We start from the raw sequence: 16,535 nt of genomic DNA, 5'->3' as shown, positions 1-16,535 counted from the left end.
ATCCCATTGGCCACAGCCAAAGGGAAATAAGATGGGTTTCTAATCTGAAGACAAGCTCGGACAAAACCTCTATCTCAAGGAGACCTCCATGCAGGATGATCACTTGGCATACCTGTCAGATTAGTACTCCAGAGGGAGAATCAATCACTAAGTAGCAGAAGGAATAGTAAGAAAAGAGGGAATAGTTAAATTATCATAGTGTAGAAAACAGAGCCAAGAGTAACAAGAGTGTAGTTACTAAAGCTATGCTTGTCTTGAGCCACATGTAATTCTCCTGATGATATTCTGGTGTTCAAGAGAACAAGAGATATGCCTTTCCTACTAGCTCAGCTGTACAGATGAAGTTATTGTTTATTCCTCATTAATCTTTACAATGACCTCATTCCTTTTGGTTCTCCTAGAAGGCCCCTGTGTCTTGCTGCCTGAGGAATTAAAATAGTTTAAGTGTCTGGCACGTGTCAATCCTTAGTCTTCATGTTAACATGAAGACGTTGAAAAAATTCTGAAGCACAGTATTGAAAAATACATGTTAACTCTATATTTTTCAATAAATTAAACCAAGGAGTGCATCCTAAAATGAGAACAAAGGAGGGCAAATAAAATACTCAATTTCTTCCACCTATGGAGGAGGTTTTTCTATTCTCATTATAATTGAAATCCTTAGTTTTCAAGTTCCTCACTTGGTAACAGTCAAACATTGCTCTTGAGATCACAGCTCCCTGACTTCTTGGTGGTCAGTTTTACTGCTGTGATGTTGACAATAGAATTTAGACATGTCTAAGGAGAAAAATAAATATAGCAAAACAAATACACAAAAATAAATAAACCTAGTCTGAAATGTCTATGAATGAAGAGGGGCAAGTCACAACCTTTAAACAATGTTCAATTCTTATTTGTATTATGAAATTATCTTATTCAGTATATATTTTAGATCCAAATCTTGAAATGCTCTGTTTGCCTTTGACTGTACGAAGGTCATCAATTCTGACATGAAATCAGTGAATGAAAAAATCCTTGAAACTAAGTGGTATATATTCAGTTTGGGGGATGCATTATACTGAGAACCATGATAGTTGCAAGGTAAAAAAAAAATAGTACTATCATTAATCACACCAAATAGTTGTTTTTATAAAAAATTTCAACACACAAAAGATAAAATACATCTTTCTTTCCTTGTTATATAGAAGAGGAACCCAGAAACAGTACACAAGAGATGCTGAGGGTAAATTTCACAGACAATTAGACTTTGGGGCACATTCTGGATTTCCAATCATGCAGCTTCTCTCATGGCAGATTATTATGATAAGGTTGAAACATTTTCATTTATCTCTGTTATCTGGAAAAGATAATTAGATATTTCCACTGCAAAATAATTTACATTAATGGGCTGTAACTTTCAATATGTAGTTTTAACTGCACATTTAAATAATATAATATCTGTCTCCCTTAATTTTACTGTAATTGTCTTCATGTGGTGGCTTTGTTTTTCTTTTCTTCAAAAACACAATTGGCTGAAACAACATATTAAGTGGCTTCAGTTTATCAGTTTGAAATTTTGGAATAATAGGAAACATGTTCAGAATTTTACCACATTCTTAGTATGCAAAATGAAAGTGGCTTTGAACTGAACAAAACAAACAACAAACTCTGCAGCTTTGGCTAAAGATGAGGATGACACGTGGGATATGCTTGTCTTTGGGGAGCGGTATGTAAGATATGATGAAGGGGTTTTCATTTTTGTTTTAGTCATTTTCATGCATAATCCAAAATACAGATTACCTTTTAATTAAAAGAAGTTTGCCTTACTTATACACCTAAGCTTGTTCTCCATCGAACATTTGGACAACAATAGTTTCTTTGGTGAATGATCAATGTTTTGTCCATTCATTCCTTTAACTTCTCCATCAGTTACAATTCATGGGCTGGACTATCTGACTCATGCGTTAAAGGAAAGCACTAATGAATTTAGTTGCAGAGACTAAACATCTACCTACATTATACTTATAGATGGGCTTTGCTCTAATAGATTCTTACCACCAATTTTATGATTACAAAATTGATTGTATTTAGGGAGGCTTCCAAAATATAAATGAGATGCTGTCAACTAGAGATCAACCACTTGGTCTGAATAATTCCTTAAATAGACATAGACTGAAAGTATCCCTATGCTAACTAACATTAGCAGTGTTGGGCATGATTAAACTATTAATTTTATGCTTTCTTGTTATAATAATAATCAAAATGCTGAGAGATTCCAATTTCTTATGAGTTTAGATGGACAACAAAATCTACCTGTGGGCAAAGACCTTAAAAATGTACATAAAAATATTTCATGTTTTGGAGTTCCAAGTCATGACTTCTAGCTAGTTAGTTTAATAGAAAACTGACCCTTTTTGAGTTATTTAACTTCTCAGAGGCTCAGTGAATGTGTTCATAAATGTGTAGTGTTATTGGTGACATGAAATAAACATCATGTGTCATGTATATACATGTATATACACACACACAGGGGGATAAATACAAGAAATGCTTGTATATTAACACTAAGGATGCAAAAATAATAATAATTATAATAGATAATCCCCACAAAAGGTCTTTAGGGGATGTTCAGAATAAGATGCTAATCACCTAAATCTACAACTTTTCCCAGAGACACTTCCTTTGTAGCTTCTTTCCTAATTATGATTTTTTTCTGAGTAATATAAACATTCCCTGAGCAAACTTGTTTATACTCCTAATTAGTCACATCTGGAATAAAGTGTTTGCAAAGATAAGAGTCAACACACAGTTCTCTGAATTATGAAGTTTTTTTTTTCAAATTAGTAGATCTAAAAAATGTGTTTGATTTTATAGCAAGTTACATTCATATAAGTAATGCATTAATGTGTACCATTTAAAACAAGAGTCACTTTCATATTCTAACAGCATTCAAATGAACAATCAATACCTGATGGTAATTTTACTTTAATTTATTTTTATTTTTATCACTCAAAAACTACCTGCCAAGTCTCAATCCACTGACAATCTCCCAAGCCTCTCTATTGAACGGTTTCTTTAACAATATGAACAGAAAACCACCTTGGGGATGATTTTGTTCTCAGAATATCTGTAGCATCCTGGCATTCTAGACTGAGCTAGAATAATTAATTGAATATTATTTGTCTAATGATTGTGACTTTGGGCTGTCTTTCCTGCAGGCAGCACCTGAGCGGCTACCACTGAAGCATCATTATCAGATAAGGAGACCACTGAAAGATCTAGTCTGCTGATAATAGGTTCTGACAGACTTATCTTCACACACATGATTCTTTACCACACACAAAGACCACAGTCATGTGTCTGTGATTCAAATGCCCTTCAATAAGTCAAGTCCCATAGAATCATTCTTCAATTTAAGAACCAGCCTGGCACTCCAAATAGAGGAAGTGAATTGCATTGTTTGTCATGGAAGCCAACATGACAATACTGTGATCATCACTGGTACGCTTTCCTAGCTCAGTACGGTTTTAACTAACATAAATGCATGCTCTCTAATATGACCTTGAACTAGTAAGTACATTTACTGTGTGCAGCATACTAGGTGCTGTTCTAGGCACCAGGGGTACACAGGAACCCTGATCTCCTGGACTGTGTCCTCTATGGTGACGCAGAAAATAAAAAAGGTAAAAAGTGACAGTACCAGATGATGAAAAAGCACTATGAAGAGAATGACACAAATGTGATAGAGATTTGTCACTTTGGGGTTAACTTGACTGAAGAATTGCCAGGTGAGGACTTCAGGAAGAAGGAGCCCCAGTGGAGTATCTGGAGTCCCATGGGGGCATACATGTATGCGCTGGGTAGTTCTAAAGAGAGAGACACTCAGACTGCTTCCTCCAAGGGAGGAAAGGAGCTTGGAAGGAAATAGGGTCCAGAAAGGAAGACCTGATTCAGGATCAGAACTTAGGATTTTGTAGAACACAAAACACAGATTGGTATGTGGATTTGTATTTTTCACAAATTCTCACATATATTTAAATTGTTTAGATATTTTGTTGTTATTTTATGCACCAGGATATTAGTTCTCTCTGTATCACTGAAGAAAATGGCAACAATGGATATTTCTCAATAATTTTGCCTTAATGAGAAATTATAGCATACTAAGTCATTCAAAATAAAGGAAAATAATAAAAATGCATATTAAATCATGGCAAATATCTATATAGCCAATTATAAAAATAATAACCTCCAGATTAATATATAATTAACCCTGAAAGAATTATCCATATTTTTAAGTGTTATTGGTCACTGATTGCAGAACAACCACCAAATAAATAAATATCAGTTTGTAAATACTGTACAGTTTTTACAGTATCAAGCATAGAATGGTTGCTAGGGGCTGTGGAGAAACAGCAGTGAGATGTATAGAACAAAGGCTTAAAAAGCTGAATTCACCAAAAAGCATGAGATGATATTCAACCTCACATAATCAGGAAGCTGAAAACCAAACCATAGTGATGAAGCATTCTGCACTCATATTTGAAAAAATTCAAAACTCTGAAAGGGAACGATTATCGTTGAGGATTACAACAGGAACTTTGATTCATTACATGTGGGATTATAGATCTGTGTTAAGTATTGTGAAGAACAATATGCATATTTAGTAAAGTGTAAGAAATGCATATCCTCTAATTGAGTCACTCTACTCATAGGTATATGGGAATGATACTAGGGAGACCCAAGCAAGAATGTTCACAGCTGCAACAATTTGGAAACAACAAAAAGTATTCATCCACAGGGGGTTGTGTAAAAAAAAAATATACTGTATGTATGCCATGGAACATGATACAACAGTGAAACTAAATGAACTAACACTACTTATATCAACAGTAGATGACTCACAAACACAACATTGAATGAACAAGCATAGCTGCAGAAGAATATATATGGAGTGATGCAAGTTATAGAAAGCTTTAAAATATACAAGACAATAATGTATATTGTTCTGGGATATGCATATGCGGCATAATGCATAAAAAATTATACTGCTTTGTTACAGAAAAGAGTAAAATTACAATTTCTGTTTTTGAACACTAACTTCTGCCAATTTATCAATGACTATCAAATGCTCTTCTTTGCCTGTTCATGTTCAACAGAGTACAGCCAGAGTCGTTCATTTATCTTCATTAATAGCCAAACAAAGAATACTCTATTGACTTTAATTTCAAAGTTTCTTTCACATGAAGTAAGGCACATAGCAAAATTCTTTAGGATAATACATTTGGGGGAGATTCATAAAGTCTCCATTCCAAAAAAAATTCCAGAAATGGGGGTGCCTGGGTTGCTCAGTTGGTTTACTGTCTGCCTTTGGCTCAGGTCATGATCCTGGGGTCCTGGTATTGAGCTCCATGTCAGGCTCCCTGCTCAGTGAAGAGCCTTCTTCTCCCTCTCCCTCTGCTAATCCTCCTATTTGTACTCTCTCTGTCAAATAAATATTTAAAAAAAATTCCAGAAATGAAAATACTATCAGTGTCTTTACTTCTTCAGGTTTAATTCTTGAAGCTTTTAAATGTCTCTGTAGAAAACAAAACAAAACTCATTAAATAACTTTACCAGAAAATATATTATAAATTACTATTATTTTTTGTCAAAAACTTAAAACTTGACTTTTTCTCCAAAAACAAGAGCAAATAATGAAATGAAAGCAAACATTGCCAGTGTTTTATTTACTGCTTTATAGTGAATGTCTGCTTCTTGCTGAAAACAATAAAGGTATTCAAGCATTGATTATTTAATTTTTTCTGGCCATTAAGACCAACAACTGTGGTCATTCCTTTTGGTATTCTTCAACATTTGATTCTGTTTTTTACTATGTATGTCCATTTTATATTTCATTGTGGCTATAATTAATTGCTTTATCTGTAATTTCAGTACACTGAACCTTTAAAAATCTAAAAAAATAGTCTCACTGTACTGTGTTCAAAACTAATATATTAAATTTCATTCAATAATGCCATATTTTTCAACTATTTCACGTATTTAATAAAGTTTGCACTTATAAAAGAAAAATATTAACTTCTCACAATTTGTACTGTTTCCCTTTTTTACATTTCACCTGCCATGAAATCTAAAGGTGGTCACAGAATAACTGAGCTGGTGTAATTTGAATTTTGTTGCTTCATTTTTTCCCACAAGAATTGTGCTATAATTTTCTATTCCAAATCCATGGTTTAAGTGCAGGTACGTGCACTACCATAGGATATGGAAACATTAACTCTGCCCAAAGTGAGCTCATATGATCCCCAAACTTTGCAAACTCACCTTCCAAATGGACACATGTAGCGGAGTTCTTTGAAATAACTATTATGTAGAATGCAGCATATAGTAAGCATAAGTGATTTTAAAAATACTCCTTTAAGGCTTACAGGCAGGTTATTAGAAATTAGATTTATTAAAGTTTAGAATTGCACACTTTTGGTTATAATAAAAAGCAACCCGGGGAATGGGGAAAATGGGTGATGGTGGTCAAAGGTTCAAACTTGCAGTTTATAAGATTATAAAATGTGGGGATCTAATGTACAGCATGGTAACTATAATTAACAGTACTGTGTTGTATCCTTGGGAGGTGCTGAGAGAGTAACTCTTAAAAATTCTCACCACACACACAAAAGATGACTATGTAAGGTGTTAGAGGTGTTAACTAACTTCATTGTTGTAACCAAAATCTTTTTGAACGTGAAGATGGGGACAAGATATCCTAAAACACTTATTTTCTCTACTACACTCTACACTTGGTGGCTTAGTAAAGTTATCTTTAAATTTTAATAAACTTTTCATCTTATGTAATTATACTGGAAGGTTACAGGAGCTATTGCTGTATTTTCCATAGTATTTTGGGAACCCAATTGAGTGATTAAAGGGCAGAAGTGAGGAGGATTTAATTCAGAAACATTATAGTTATGAGGAATTGATAATGCAAGGTTATTGAGTCAAAAGTCACTTTAGAGAAGGCCCAGAATATAGAGTCCCTGACTACATGAAAGAGATTCTGATCTCTGATACCTGGGTGCAACGAGAACCAAACACTTTAACTGAGAATCTCACCCTCAACTCATCAGGTGATCCTGATGCAGGTGATTCTTGGACTCAAACTGAAGAAATTTCTCAGGGGAATTAATATTTTGTATTGACTGTAACAGCCTAAGGATCTTTGGACATTTGCTACACGATAAAACTGACCCTGGATTTATGAGGCAAAAACACTGTTCAAGATCATTTATGTGAGTAAATAAATACTAGAATAAAATTATGTATGAGAAAATGCTTTATTCAGTAGAATTTATAAGCCTCTTTGGCACAGCTAAATAAAGAAGAAAGAAAAAGGATGCATATTACTAGTATCAGAAATTAGAGAGGAGATATCACTACAGATTCCATGGACACTAAAGAGATAATCAAGGAATACTGTAAACAACTCTATGTTCACAAATCTACTAACCTACAGGGAAATGGACCAATTGCTTGAAAAACAGAATCAGCCAAAGCTCACACACAAAAAAGTAGATGACATAAATAACCATTATTTATTTTAAAAAGCAAAACAGAAATTAATAACTTCCCAAGACAGAAAGCAACAGGCTAGTGGAATTCACTGGCAACTTCTATAAACACATAAGAAAAATTATAACAATTTTCTAGGATATATTTCAAAAGATAGAAGCAGGGCAGCCCCAGTGGCTTAGTGGTTTAGCACCACCTTCAGCCCAGGGCCTGATCCTGGAGACGCAAGATTGAGTCCCCCATTGGACTCCCTGCATGGAGACTGCTTCTCCCTCGCTTGTGTCTCTGCCCCCTCTCTGTGTCTCTCATGAATAAATAAATAAAATCTTTAAAAAAAGATAAAAGCAGAGGGAATACTTCTTAACTAATTCTATGAGGCTGGCATCACCCTAATGCCCAAATCAGACAAAGACAGTACAAAAAAAGAAAAATACAAACCGATATCTTTTGTGACCATGTGTGCAAAATCCTCAAGAAAATTTTAGCAAATTGAATAAATACATAAATAAAAATAATTAAACCCCATAACCAAGTGGGATTTATCCAGGATATACATAACTGGTTCAACAATCAAATATCAAATGATGTAATCCATCACATCAGTAGACTAAAAGACAAAAATTTCATGATCATATCAACCGATGCAGTAAAAGCATTTGACAAAACCCAGTACCCATTCATGATAAAAACTCTCAGTAAACTTGGAATAGAGGAGAACTTCTTTAACTTAATAAACTTCATTAAAAAAAAAACAAACTGGGGGATCCCTGGGTGGCTCAGCGGTTTCGCGCCTGCCTTTGGCCCAGGGTGCGATCCTGGAGTCTCAGGATCGAGTCCGGCGTCGGGCTCCAGGCATGGAGACTGCTTCTCCCTCTGCCTGTGTCTCCACGTCTCTCTCTCTCTCTCTCTCTCTCTCTCTCTCTGTCTATCATAAATAAATAAATAAATCTTAAAAAAAAAAACTGCTGCTAATGTCATATTTAATGGTGAGGAATTCAAAGCTTTTCCACTAAGATCAAGTACAAGGGAAGGATGCCCCCTCTCACCACTCTTTTTCCACTTTGTGCTATAAGTTATTGTTTATGCAGTTAGATAAGAAATACAATAAAAGACATACAGACTGGTAAAAAGATATGAAAATCTCCCTCTCTCTTTGCGGATAACATTATCATCTATGTAAAAAGTTTTTAAGATTTCACAAAAAAAGCCTCCTGCAACTAAGAGATTATGGAAAGGCTGTAGGGTACAAAGTTAATATGCAAAAATCAATTGCTTTTCTATATACCAGCAATGAACAAATGGAATCAGGAATTAAAAACACTATATCATTTATATTAGTACCACAAAGTGAAATATTTAAGTGCAATCAAAGTATGTACAAAATCTATATTAGGAAAACTAAAACATTTTGATGAACTAAAATAAAAAGACAAATGAAGAGCTATTCCATATTTACAGGTAGGGAGATAATATTGTCCAGATGTCAGTAATTCCCAATTTGTACAATCGCTATCAAAATCCCAATAAGTTATTTCATGAATATCAACAACCTGATTCTAAAGGTTATATGGACAGACACAAGACCCATAATAGCCAAGACAATATTGAAGGAGAAAAACAAATTTGGAAGACTGACATTACCTGACTTCATTACCTGACTTACTATAAAGCTACAGAAGTCAAGACCCTATGATACTGGCAAAAGAATAGACAAATAGATCAGTGATAGAATAGAGATAGCCCCGAAATAGATCCTCATAAATAGAGTTAACTTTTGATGAAGGAGTAAAGGCACTATAAACTTTGACAAAGTGGTCTTTTTCACATGCAGAAGAAGAAGAAATGAGATACAGACCTCACACCCTTCACAAAAATGAACTCAAAATGCATCACAAATTCAAATGTAAAATCCAAACTAAACTCCTATAACATAGGAGAAAACCTAGATGACCTTGGTCATGGTGATACCTTTTTGGACATAACACAAAAGACATGATCCATGAAAGAAATCACTGATAAGCTGAGCTTCATTCAAATTGAAAACTTCTGTTCTGTGAAAGACAACCTCAAGACAATGAGAAGACAAATTGCAGACTGGGAGAAAATATGTGCAAAAGACACATCTGATAAAGAACTGTTATCCAAAATATACAAAAGACTATTAAAAGTCAGCAATAAGAAAACAATCTGATTTTTTAAAAATGGGCTAATGGGATGCCTGTGTGGCTCAGTCAGTTAAGCAACTGATTCTTGGTTTCAGCTCAGGTCCTGATTTCATGGGTTGTAAGATTGAGCCCTGCATCAGGCTCTGTGCTCAGTGGACACCTACTTGATTATTCTTTCTCCCCCAGCACCTTTCCCTGCTCTCTCTCTCTCAATCTCTCAATAGGTAAATATGTTTTTTTTAAGGGTCAATAACCTTAATAGATTCCTTACCAGAGAAGATATACAGATGACAAATAAGCATATGAAGAGATTCCCCATGGCATGTGTCATCAGGGAAATGCAAACAAAAACAACAATGAAATGCCACTATTCACCTATTAGAATGGCCAAAATCTGGAACTCTAACAATACCAAGTGCCAGCAAGGAAATAATAGAAACTCTCATTCATTGCCAGTGGGAATAACAAAGTAGTACAGCCACTTTGGAAGATGGCTTGGTGGTTTCTTATAAAACTAAAAATACCATTATCATATGATCCAGCAATCATGTCTCTTGGTATTTACCCCCCAAAATTGAAAACTTATGTCCACACAAAACACAGAACATGGATGTATATAGTAGCTTTACCCATAGTTTCCAAATCTTGAAAGCAACCAAGATGTCTTTCAGCAGGTGAATGAATACATAAACTATGGTATATTCAGAAATTAGAATATTGTTTAGTACTAAACAGAAATGATCCATCAAATCATGAAAAAAATCAAGAAAATTTTATTGTATACTACTAAGTGAAAGAAGCCTATCTGAAAGGCTACATATTACATGTTTTCAAGTGTATGCTATTCTGGAAAAAAAAAAAAAGATGGAGACAATAAAAATATCCATGGTTGTCAAGGGTTGAGAGGAGGGATGAATGATTAGGTAAAGCACCGGAGAGTTTTATGGCAGTGAAAATACTCTGTGTGATGCTTGTATATGGTGATGGATATATGTTATACTTTTGTGCAAGTCCATGGAATGTACAACAATAAGAGTGAAGCCTAAGGTAAACTGTGGATTTGGGGTATGATGTGTCAATGCAGGTTCATTCTTGGTAAAAAAAAAAAAAGTGCCATTCTGCTGAGTGATCCTGGTAGTGGGGGAGGCTGTGCATGTGTGGGCGCAGGAGGCATGTGAGAAATCTCTTCCTCTCAATTTTGTTGTGAACCTAAATCTGCTCTAAAAAATTAAGATCTTTTAAAAAGAAAAGAAAATGTTTCATAACCCATTCGGCATCATGCAAACATAAGACTACTGTTTTCACGTTGAGGGTGGTGTTTGACAAAATATTTTGCAGGTCTGAGACTGAAGACTAAAGGTGGTGGTTGGGGGCAGGAAACTTGATTCCCTAGTATAATTCTTAAAGGAATGACTTCAATAAATGTGTTTATGCCAACTTGATAATGGTGTGAAACAAATGTGGGCCTGATCCTGGTATCTGAGACAGAGCTAAATGTTTTCTCAAGGTCCCCAAACAAGTTTTTTAAATCTGCAAAAATGGCCTCAGAAAGTGGGAAGGAGAAATTAGATTTAGTTTTGCTTGTAAATAAGAAATATCCTGAATCCAAACACATATGCTCTATGCTAAACTCTCCTCAGATTAGCATAATCAGAAAGTTGAATTTGTTAATTCCAGATCAAGGAAGGAGTTGTAGCCCATCTGTTTCTTTGCAAAATTTGAAGACCTATTAGAGTCTCAGTGAGAACAGAACTCAGTGTTTATTGCCATTTTAATAATTTTGTCCTTTATGGAGCACCACTCACCCAAAAGTCTTCCCACTTCACTGCAGGGAGCGAGGGTCTCCATAACCCACTTAGTGGGGGGAGAGAGACATGTGGCAGCTGCTTCCCATGCAATATTAAAGAACAATTTGAAATCCAAAGTGGAGAAGAATATCACATCCACAGAAGAGTGTAGAGGAAATAAAGCACACAGTTGCCTCAAAAGAAGCAGGACTGAAATTAATCCCTTACTTGTGTAAAGAATCACTAGGGGACCATGACTATGTCTCAAATCCAAGCAGTTTTTTTTTTCCTTTCCCAGCAGCTGTCTGGGGCTGCCATGCTGGATGACCATTCTGCAATGACCCCGAAGGATGAGCACCTGCCCCTGATTATCAGCAGCACTGGAGGACCTCCCTTCAAGGTCTGGTCTCCCAGAAGTGAACAAGCTTAATCTGTGCTCAGTGCTGGAGCCGGCAGGTCGGAGGTGTAGGAAAATAATTGGCAAGTCAAAGGACAGGGCAGCCTATGGATAAGGCCACGCTCTCAGCCTGAGTTTTCATACCGCTGTTACATTAACGAGCCTTCTCTGTTGGGCTTCAAGTTCCGATTAAATACTGGTCTTGATGAATGAGCCAGGACAGTCCGGCACTGGGGACATCATTTATTTCAGATGGGAGTCAGAAGGGCGTGTTTAAGGATATTACACAGGTCACACAACAACAAGGCCCGTGGAAGAATACAAATGTCAGAAAGCCATTTGCCTTTTCACTAGAAAATTCACACTCTTCTTCCATTAAAAGTGATTTTTTTTTCAAACCTCCTTTCCTGATACGTTTCAGAGCTCACCTCTGGCCATACACACATTTTAGAACTCTGAGTTACCAGCACCTGAGATCTTCTGGTCCACACTTTATTTACTTAGAATTGGTAGGAAAAGAACTGTTTTATCGGGACATAACTTTCCAAGGAGCCATCAGAGCTTACTGCCTGGGGGTAATATTAATTAAATTATTTCATCTTTTTTTTTTTTTTTTTTTTTTTTTTTTGCTTTGAAATAGGCCTAGAAAATATAGGGTATTTAATAATTCCTTCATAGCTCAGGGTCCTAACTTTGAGTATCAGTTCTTTTGCTATCATACGCCGGTGCCATGAGGCCCTGACTTGGAGTGGTCTTTGAAAAATTGTGCTGATTTTTATCGTTTTATGGGCTCTCTCCACCTCCAGTCTCTTCCTACTCAAAGAAATCCCCCTTGCTTCCTTTTCTCCCCCTTTCAATTTTAAGGGTGTCACATGACCAATTATTTTCAGAATGTGCATAAAATAAGAGTAAATAAGGTTCCTGTGTGAGCATGGATGACAAAATATTTTGCAGGTCATAAAATAAGAGTAAATAAGGTTCCTGTGTGAGCATGTTTGACAAAATATTTTGCAGGTCTGAGACTGAAGACTAAAGGTGGTGGATCTACTAATGGATCATAAACCCATGACTCCAAGGGATCTATATCGAAAGGTCAGAGAACTATCCTATCTCCTAACCAGATTTGTGTGTGTGTGTGTGTGTGTGTGTGTATCCAAAGACTTGAGACTGCTGGCTAAGTGGCCTCTGAAGAATCAAAATGGGGCTGCATAAATATTGCCTCTCAGTTTTTTATTTTTTTTTAAAGATTTTTATTTATTTATTTATTCATGAGAATACACAGAGAGGAGAGAGAGAGAGAGAGAGAGAGAGAGAGAGAGGCAGAGACACAAGCAGAAAGAGAAGCAGGTTCCATGGAGGGAGCCCGAGGTGGGACTCAATCCCGGGACCCTAGGACCACGCCCTGGGCTGAAGGCGGCGCTAAACCACTGAGCCACCCAGACAGCCGTTGCCTCTCAGTTTTTTGGCTGTTGGTGTAATCCCTTCTGAAAGAGAACGGAATATATATACAGGTATGTATATATATCTGAATGTATCTATATATGTATATAATATATGTGTTATTTGTAACAGGTAATAATATATTTGTATATATGTATATATACATGCATATTTGTGATAATATATAATAATATATATATATATATATATATATATATATATATATATATATACTTTGTATTAGTTTTAGTAGTGCATGGGCCTTATTTGGCATATATATTGAAATTAGATACTAAAATAATATTTTCAACTTCAAGATGTAGTATTTCTGTGAAGGATTTTTCACATGTGAAATGATCAATGTGTTATCTCCATCCGTGGTAGCATAGTCTGTAATGGCAAATGGCGAGAAACTACTTAAATATCCAAGATGAGGGACAGTCTGAAGCAACCACAGTTTGTTTTTGTGAGGGAATAGAAAACAGATAGGAAAATAAACAGAAACAAAAGCAAGGAGAGTCCTTTATGTATCAATATGGTATGACTTCTATGTTGGAGAACGTAGGCTAGCACGTTGTAGAAACTAGGCCCACAGTCTATCAACACGATCAAGGTATTTCTCACTCTTCCGGTTGGCAGGCAGCAATCTTCTACAAAATGATGCTGGGGCCTTAATTCTAAAGGATCATTTTTATTAACTTTCACTGAGATTACACAAAAACTACTATGTTTTTTCTTTCCTTACCTGGCTCCACTACCCTCTAAAACCTCATATTGTCTGCATCCCACCAATGGACTGGCACAGGACATGGTGGACGTGCATCTGCTTCTTAAAAGTCCTGATCTGAAAGGGAGTACAACTTCTCACATTCCATCTCAAAGAGCTAGTCTTGTGGCCATATGTAGATCCAACAAAGGCTATACAGTGCAGCTTCTGGCTGAGCAGCTGCTTTGAGCTATACCCATTATTCTGAATGTACCTTGCTGGACGCTTTGCCTCTCTGATCATCTCATTTACATATCATTACATGAAAAAAGAAAAAAAAAACAAGGTGCACAGGATTGTGTCACTATTTGCCTAAAGAGAAGGGGAAATATACATTTGTACTTTCTTGTCACGTGCATTAAAAGAACTAGTCACCATGGTTACCTATGGAAGAGTTCTGGGAATTAACACACACTAGATGAGACAGAAGGGGAATTTCACTATATATCTTCATATACTTCTGATATTCTAACAATGTGAATGGAATTACCTATTCAGAAAAAAAATAAGTTAAAGAAGAGGAAAATGATAGAATGCCACCAATCTAGACAGAAGGTAAGAAACATGACTTCTAGACGTGCTGTAGACCCATCTGGCTCAGGGCCCTCTCATCCCACAGGCAGCGTAGGAGTGGATGAGGCCATCTGGGAGCCCCGTCAGGAGCTGCAGACTTGAAGACTGTGAGCAAAGTGTAGGCGAAAATGTACCAGAACTGATGTCATTATAGGAAACCTGCTTCTCTTTGCTCAAAGAAGAGGCAGAAGTTTATAGAGTAAATATCTCACTTCATACAATCTGTGAAATATACATAAGCAAAACAGGTGTATTTTCATAGTTTTTTTATTTTTGCAATAAATATGTTTCTTATTGACCCCAGTAAATCGGAGGCATCTTTACCACAGAGAATGGAACACCGATGTCACTTCACATGCAAATGCTCCCCACAGCATCTGATCATGGATGTAGAATGAGTAGGATATCTATAGGCAGGATTTGGAGAATAGTAGGGTATGGATAGGTAGCTGAAGCAGGATTACCTTGCTGGCTCTTACTGCCTATAAGAGAAGGTGTCTGAAGGATATTTCATCCTCATTTTCAAAATTTGCTCCTGTAGGATTTATTTCCCTGAGGACCAGGAATCTGCTATGAGGAAGGTCATAAATGTGGAAGTTCCCTGAGACACGAACATGAACTCCACAGGACATCAGCTCACTGCCTCCATGGTTTAATTAGTTACGCAATCCCAACTGCTAAAAGAGTGAGTCTTCCTTGGAGAAAGATGTAAGGAGGCTCTCGATAAGTGGCAGTATCTCAGGAGGTACACTCCAGACAGTCTGGGGACGTGGGCTTTCAAACAGGACAGAAGGAACATACTTCACTGTTTACCTAAGAATTGATTCTGCTTTTGAGTCTCAAGTACAGTGTCTTAGCCACTCAGTGACACTGAATTATTCAAGCCAACAGAGAACTCTTTACCATAGTACGTTATAAATAATACACCCTTTCCCTAATGACCCAGTGTCCTCCATTAGATGGATTATAATTCCCTAAATAAGCCAACAGGAGAAAAGTTGTGGTATCATTACTTTCAAAAGTTCCTAACTTTGCATTCCTGGTGCACAAGCATCCACTAAGATCTTGTATGAACAGATCACAATTTGCATCCCCTAGGGGTTCCATAACTCATAGAGGAGACAAATAATTAAATTATTAGGATCAATTGTAATAAATGTTATCATTAAAAATATAGACTTTTGGATCCCAGATTTTTGGTTTCAGTAACTCATAAAATTAAAAGTATAATATAATACAAAGCTGCCATTATTTACCTTGTCAAAAAAATCCTTAAAAAACTACTGGTTACTACCATCATTTCATAAAGTAAAGGCTATTATAATATCAAAAAACTCTGAAAGTGTATGATCTCAAAAGAGAGTAAGGAAAGACAGGTCTTTATATTTTAAAATTCAAATGCAATTTTTTACCTTAAAAGTACCTTGACATTTTATAATACGTAATTTGTTTCTTGATATAAGTTTGTCATTCTGTTTTCAATTTGGGGCCCTAAATTCAACAGCACAATGTGAAATGGAGCTTGAATGTTCAATTTTTTCCAGTAATATATTTATCACAGTCATTTTAGAAAATTGATTCACGTAGGTATAATGATGACAATTGAAGTAATATTCTTAATGCTATTCACAGAATTCAGCACATAAACTCCAAGTAAGTTGACACAAATCAAGGCCCTCATTCTTGTAGTTACTTTTTCCCTAAAAATCTCATATCTCTTCATCGAGAAATGTGGGAAAAGAGACTTCTGGTGCTTGCAATTAGATGACCACTACACCAGGGACTGTGTAATGTGTGGGTTGTAATCACCAACATGAGGAATACAGGGCTTTTTCTAAGCGGTGTGCCACATATGATGAAAATATCCT

The 16,535-nt window shown here is 36.0% G+C and overlaps 1 long non-coding RNA gene across 1 annotated transcript in view; it reads left to right on the top strand.

Annotated features, from left to right (window-relative positions):
* The window catches only part of LOC112932962 (uncharacterized), a 107,595-nt gene that overhangs the window by 55,914 nt on the left and 35,146 nt on the right, over positions 1-16,535 (top strand). The window contains exons 2-3 of the long non-coding RNA XR_003237592.2: positions 11,793-11,891; positions 12,903-12,980. This is a non-coding gene — a long non-coding RNA (uncharacterized lncRNA). The remainder of the gene's footprint in view (positions 1-11,792; positions 11,892-12,902; positions 12,981-16,535) is intronic.

The sequence above is a fragment of the Vulpes vulpes genome, chromosome 1 (genome assembly GCF_048418805.1).
Source record: "Vulpes vulpes isolate BD-2025 chromosome 1, VulVul3, whole genome shotgun sequence".
NCBI lineage: Eukaryota > Metazoa > Chordata > Mammalia > Carnivora > Canidae > Vulpes > Vulpes vulpes.
This window is presented reverse-complemented; position numbering and strand designations above follow the sequence as displayed.